The 6,895-nt window shown below is 50.8% G+C and overlaps 1 long non-coding RNA gene across 2 annotated transcripts; it reads left to right on the forward strand.

Annotated features, from left to right (window-relative positions):
* The first annotated feature begins 23 nt into the window (after positions 1-23).
* On the forward strand, positions 24-6,382 carry LOC109497329. Of its 2 annotated transcripts, XR_006593982.1 has the most exons (3): positions 55-466; positions 2,634-2,976; positions 3,907-6,382. It is a non-coding gene; the product is annotated as an uncharacterized LOC109497329 (long non-coding RNA). The 2 variants fall into 2 exon arrangements; XR_002153443.3 differs by lacking the exon at positions 3,907-6,382 and having other exon boundaries at positions 24-466; positions 2,634-3,617.
* The last annotated feature ends 513 nt before the right edge of the window (positions 6,383-6,895 follow it).

The following is a 6,895-nucleotide window of genomic DNA, read 5'->3' on the forward strand; positions in this document are numbered from 1 at the left end:
CGCAGCGCACTCGCCGGCCGATCGGGGGCCACGCCTCCAACGCCCATCAAGCGCGACGTGCCGCTTTGCGCAGACAAATGCCCAGTAGAATCCCGCTTTGCTCGGAAAGTCACGCCCCCTAAGGGGAGGGCCGCGCGAGTTTTCACCAGGCTCGCCGCAGACATTTGCCAAGTGCGGGGTCGCCCCGCCCCGGGGGAGGGGCCACCCTAGGCCCCGCCCCCCGCCGGCCGGGCTCCCCGGCGCTCTCCCAAAGCTGGACTTAGGCCGCCTAGTTTCCCGGCGGACTCCGCGGCATGCGCGCTGTGTGACCTTGGGCCAGCGTGCGCGCTGTGGGGTCTCTGTTTCCACGGGTAAAATGGGATGGTGTGGTGCTCTGGCCCTGCCATCTGGAACCTACTGGAATCCATGACCTCTCCGACTTGAGGCCCTCGCGCGCTCTCCCCGCCCCATCTGTGGGGACTCCCAGGTGAGACAAGCACTCCCTACACGTCATATGGGCTCTCTGAGCCTCAGTTTCCTCGTCAGTACAGCCGGGCTGGTGATCCAGTCTTAAGGGGACAGTCGGGTGTCCGTGCTCACTCCCCTGTCTCCCCTCCCCAAACCAAGCCAAGCCCAAGCGACAGCTGGGAGTGTCTTGGGGCTGGACCCTGGGACGAGGCTCCAACAATACAGCCCCAGAGGCCAGAGACAATGGGCCTCTCTGTAGGCCCAGCTGTCCCCGCCAGCCAAACAAGCAGCTGACCCGAGGGCTGCCAGGAACAGGGATCCCTGGTGGCTCCGTGAGGGCGCCCGTGGGCGTGACAGAGTGGGGCACCGCGAAGGGGAAGGACCCAGACTTTTCAACAGTGCCCTCCAAGTGCCTGTCACTTGAATGCATAATGGCACTGGATTCTCACAACCAAATCCTATGAGGGGCTGCTGTCATCACCTCAATTTTTTCATGAGGTGAGCTGAGGTCTGGATTAAACCTAGACTAGGCCACCTGTCAGCACCATGACCTTGGGCAAGTTGCTTAGCTCTTTAGTCCTTCATTTCTGCATGTGAAAATGGGGTGATGCCTTCCCACCTACCTCATGGGGAAGTTGAGATCATCAAAAGAGATCATAATACTGATTATTATTTAAAGAGCACCTAGTGTGTATTAGGTTCAATTCTAAGAGCTATGCTCACTTAATCCTTGTAACATCCCTAGGAGGTGAACTATGGTTATTCCCATTTTACAGATGAAGAAACTGAGGCACAGAATGGTGAAATAACTTGCCCAAAGGTCAAGGATATAGACAGATGTAAACCATAGCCACAGAAGGAAAAAAGTGATATCTATATATATCTATATATATTTTTTAACATTTATTTATTATTGAGAGGCAGAGAGAGACAGAGAATGAGCACGGGAGGGGCAGAGAGAGGAGAAGACACAATCCAAAGTAGGTCCCAGGCTCTGAGCTGTCAGCACAGCCCGACGTGGGGCTCAAACTCACAAACCACAGAGATCATGACCTGAGCCAAAGTCAGATGCTTAACTGACTGAGCCACCCAGGCACCACCCCCCCCAAAAAAATAATATTTAATAACAAGAGGCAAGAAAGTGTGTGCAGTGACCCTGTTTCATTGTGAGAAGTTCATCTCTGGGAACTTTGTGTGGTTTGGAAAGCCACACAGATAAATAAGCCTGTTGTTGGGAGAATGAGGGCGTGGGGCAGGCTGGAACGAGGAAAGCCACAACCAAAAAGAGTGTGAGATTGCTCTGGGTGAGAGGGTTTTTAAGTTGTCCCCTGTGTGGCTGAGGAGGGAGGTGGTCTGACGAGCCCGGGGGCTTGGGAACACCTTCCAAACAGCATGCCAGCCTGGACCACTGACCCACACTATCACCTGAGGGAGAAATAAACTGTTATTAGTCATACTGAGTGTTTGGGAGGCTCTTTGTTACAGTATCCTAGCCAACGCACTGCGCTGGGACACAGCTGTGAACGTGAACCCGGCAGGCAAGATCTGAAAGCCTTGGTCAAGCTCGGTTTAGTGGCAGATACAAATGTTAAACAAGGAGACAATCAAATTGCAAACTAATCAGGGCATGAGCCGAGGAGTGGCAGAGAAAGAAGGTGCCCCCTGATTTAGGCAGTGGTCATGAAGCACCTTTGAAGAGATGGTTGTTTTTCGCTTTTTAATCACGTCTACCTTATTTTAAAATGTCATTGTGATGTAACAAGACACTGACTTATTGCACATGACAGACTTATTACCCGCCCCCCCCCCCGCTTTGTGCAATCTTAGAATATATTTCATCTTCAGATGAATACAAAACCCTGAAAACATAACACCCCTTTTGGAAAATGCAGGCATGCAAATGACAACGTTAACTGCAGAAATGCACCAAAGAGGAATAATAAATGGCATGGATCCAATATTTCAATATTAGTTAATATTAGTTAAATCGGCATAATATTGAAACCAGGCCCTTTAAGTTCTAGTAAGCACTCTATTTCCATTCCAGTCCCTTGCAACAATAACAACAATATTAGCTAGTGTCCTTTAAACTCTTAAGAGTGCCAAGCACTATTAAACATATGCAATGGGGTTTATTATCTGTTTTACTGATAAAGAGATGATTTATTTCCTTATTTTTATTTTAGAGAGAGAGCAAGCTCGTGGGGGAGAGGAGCAGAGAGGGAGAGAAAGAAGAAATCTTAAGCAGGCTCCACACCCAGCATGGGGCTCAAAGGGGAGCTTGACGATGGGCAGGTCAACCGGGAGATCCATCCCATGACCCTGAGACCATGACCTGCACCGAAATCAAGAGGGGGCCGCTCAACCGACGGAGCCAGCCAGGTACCCCGATGAAGAGATTATTTTCAAAGTTTATTTATTTATTTGAGAGAGACAAGGACAGCACAGCCGGGAAAGGAAGAGACGATGTTTCAATGAGCGGAAGACACGACAAGTGCAAAGACTAGAGGCCAGGTGGAGCAGGAGAAGGTAGTGTATGTTTTATTCCTACCACAATGGGAAACTGCATACCAGGCAGAGTCCCAATAGGATAGAACAGACCCATTCAGTAGGGTTTAATGAAAAGAGTTCAGCAAAGGGGCGATTTACCCCAGTGTGTGGGCATGGGGAGGATGGTGTTGTAAGGAAATCAATGGGCTGGTGCAGTCCCTGGGCTGGCAATAATGGGGAGCCACTAACCCCGAAACCTGAAGTAAGGAGGAGGGGGAGCAGTTTCCTAGAAGCAACAGGAGACTCAGTGATGGGGTGAGGGGCCCCCCGGTGAAAAGCTGTGGCTAGAGAGACACAGTCACTGCAGAAACTGGGAGTAAGTCAGGGAAATACCCCAACTTTTCTCTCCTCCCACCCTCTGACGCCTGTCGGTGCCTCCCATTGGCCAAAACCAACTGGGAGCCAAAGACCAAGGATGCCCGGGTGATGGCATCCAGGGGGATCAGCTTTGTTGGGGGTACACAGAGCAGGTGAAAACTGTGGCCAATGGATCTGGGAGGTGGGGGCTAAGTGGAGAATAACCAGAGGTGTTCTAGATGACCTTGAAGATCTCTCCAGCCCTCTCTAAGCCAACTCTGTAACAGAAATGGATTGGACTCGAAAACTTCCCCTCTTGCTAATACTGGCTGCAAGCATCTTGTTGTTCTTGAGCACTTAACAGGGACTGTCACTGTGGAAATCTGATACTCAGGGTTGGTCACCGGTACCTACCATCCAAACCACCAGCCCTGGAGCGGGTCCAGCCAGGTGACCAGGTGATGCCCAAAGGTGGAGAAATCATGGCACCTGTGAGATCCCCTGGCCTCGGGCTCCGCCAGATCAGGTTGGCGGGGCCCCTGGAGACCAGCAGAGAGGTTTGGACAGCCTGGGAAGGATGAAATCATTACTCCCATCTCTGGGCTCCTACAGGTTTGCTCTGCCAGGGAGGACTGGCCCTGAGGGAGTTCCACAGCCACGAGAACTCATTAGCTCACAGTGCTGCCTGGATACTCACTCCAGGGCACGTGAGGCCAACAAGAAAGCACACAGGCACCCAGATTCTCCCTCAACTGCACACATGGAGGGAGGCACAAACACCCCACAGCCACAGGCACACCCCCAGGCATGTACACACAAATGCACAGACACAGGCGCAGACGCTCACAGGCAGACACGCGCCAGCCGTGTGTTCGGCCACGGCCCAGCCCACGTCCGGCCAGCCTGCTGATTCTTTGATCCTTCCCGCCTCGGTTTTCTGGATCGTCCCAGGATGAAGAGGGCACGCCCCGCCATATGCTCCTGTGGATCCCTGAACCTCCCTGGAATGGGTCGTCTTCTTCGTCACTGTCCCTCCGCCCCAGAAGGGGAGGTTCCTGGAACACAAATATTGAAGGAAGAAAGGAAAGAGGGAAGGAACAGGGAACGAATGGAGGGAGGCAGAGACCTAATCGTGATAAAGATGCGACAGTATGATGTAAATATGCCAGGGCCCATTCAGGATTTGTTGGAACCGGTGTTTATACAATGGGGGAGGGGAGCTGTTTTTCAACTAGGAAGACCAAAATGATGAATACCGATGAGAGAAAGAGCCTTGGAAGGGGCCTGTGTAAGTGAGGGCCCTGGTGCTGAACAGGAAGGCTGCACCTGTCAACATGCTTGAAACATGGACATGTTTCTAATACTAGCATTCTAACACATGCAGGAACACAGACACTAGAAGCCTTGAGTCCCAGACACGTATGCACATGCACACACACACACACACACACACGTGTGTGCACAGCTCTAGGCTCTGGTTGCTCTCCAGCTGGGCCCTCTGGACACCAGTCTTCAGAGGCCCCTGCAGCCCTCACCTAGAAATTAGGCCCTGGCCCAGCTGCTTGCACATCAAATGAGTGTGTGCTGATGGACCCACCCCTACGTGTGCACTTTGATGTTTCAGAGGAGTGGACTCTATTCCTGCCTCCTCACCTGGAGCCCCAACCCCATGCCTACCTGCCCGCTATGAGCTGCCTTCACGCCACAGGGCCAGGGGGACGAGGTGGGCGCTGTCTCCGGAGAGGGGCTTGGCCAACATTCAGTGAAGCGTCAGCCGCTGGCCCTTAGAGCCAGCAACACCCCCCAGCATGCCTCCCCAACACATTCTACTGCCTTTTCCCAAGGATGGGACACCGAGGCCCAGACAGGGAGGTCGTGGGCCCTGTGCGGGTTCTCTTGGGGAACAGCAGTATGTGACACGCACACACCCATCGCAAGCATTTCTGGAATGCCAAAGATTATAAAAGGTTTTCTTGTTCAATGCAGGAAAGCATAAAGCAAACGAAAATGGCTTGTAATGCTGCTGTGCAGCTAATCCCAGTAGCATTTTAAAAATAATGCAGGCACACATTTAGAAAATGCAAGCGGTTCCAAAAGATTACAAAGTGAAAACCCGAACCTTCCTTGCTGTCTCAGTCCCTCTCCCCGGAGATGATCACTCTTTGCATTTCCTTCCCGAATACGTTGCTATACTGGCTTTTACTGAAGAAAAGAGGAGGATCACTCTGCCCACTATTTCGTGCCTTGCCAGTTTCCCACCTAAAACACATCTCTGCAGATCTGTCCACGTCAACATGGCCCAATCTGCTGCCTTCTTTTTAATGGCTGTGCTTTATTCCATGGTCTGTGCTCTCTGTCAAGGTGTATTTATTCCCAGTTTCTTTGCTCTTAAACACTGTACCTGGATGTACTATTAGTATTTCCGTAGGGCCAGTTAAAGCAGAGGCACTCCATCAAAGAGTATGTGCGTTTTTAATTCTGGTAGAAATTGCCAAAATGCCCTCCAAAAGGGTGGCATTAATTTGCACTTTTATCAGCAATATACAAAAGAGTCTGTCTCCCTACACTGTTAACAATTTTGTCAAACAGAGTGAAAAGTCAGATCTCAGTGTTTCTTAACAGCTTTGCTGAAACATAATTCACATGCTATACAGTTCACCCGCTTTACGTGTTTACAGTGAGGTGTTTACAGTTGTGTCTCCATCAGCATGATTAATCGTAGGGCATTTTCATCGCTCCAGAAAGAAACCCTGCAGCCATTAACAGTCACTGCCCAGTTTTCTCCCTCCCTTAGCTTCTAGCAACGGTCAATCCACTTTCTGCATCTATAGATTTGCCTATTCTGGACATTTCATAAAAATGAAATCCTATGGGGCGCCTGAGTGGCTCAGTGGGTTAAGCGTCTGACTTTGGCTCAGGTCAAGGTCTCACGGTTGGTGGGCTCCATCCCCGCATCAAGCCCGGTGTGGAGCCCCACAGCACGGAGGCTGCTTGGGATTCTCTCTCCTCCCTCCCTCTTCACTCCTCCTCCACTCGCGCTTTTTCTGCCTCTCTCAAAAATAAATAAACTTTAAAAATGAAATCATACCGTATGTGGTCTTTCGTGTCTGACTTATTTCACTTTGCATAACATTTTCAAGGTTGTTCCAAGTTGTGGCATGCATCAGCACTAACTCCCTCTGTATGGCACAACATTCCATTATGTGGATAGACCACATTTTGCGTATCCGTTCATCAGACGATGGACGCTTGGGTTGTTTTGAGGCTTTGGGGCTCTTGTGAGTAAGGCTGCTGTGAACATCCACGCACACATTTTTGCGTGCATGTGTGATTTCATTTCTCCTGGGTATATAGGACTTGGTGTTGTTTTAATAGGTGCTTCTTTTTTTTTTAATTTTTTTTAACGTTTATTTATTTTTGAGACAGAGAGAGACACAACATGAACGGGGGAGGGGCAGAGAGAGAGGGAGACACAGAATCGGAAGCAGGCTCCAGGCTCTGAGCCATCAGCCCAGAGCCTGACGCGGGGCTCGAACTCGCGGACCGCGAGATCGTGACCTGAGCTGAAGTCGGACGCTTAACCGACTGAGCCACCCAGGCG

Source organism: Felis catus, chromosome A2 (assembly GCF_018350175.1).
Source record: "Felis catus isolate Fca126 chromosome A2, F.catus_Fca126_mat1.0, whole genome shotgun sequence".
NCBI classification, from domain to species: domain Eukaryota; kingdom Metazoa; phylum Chordata; class Mammalia; order Carnivora; family Felidae; genus Felis; species Felis catus.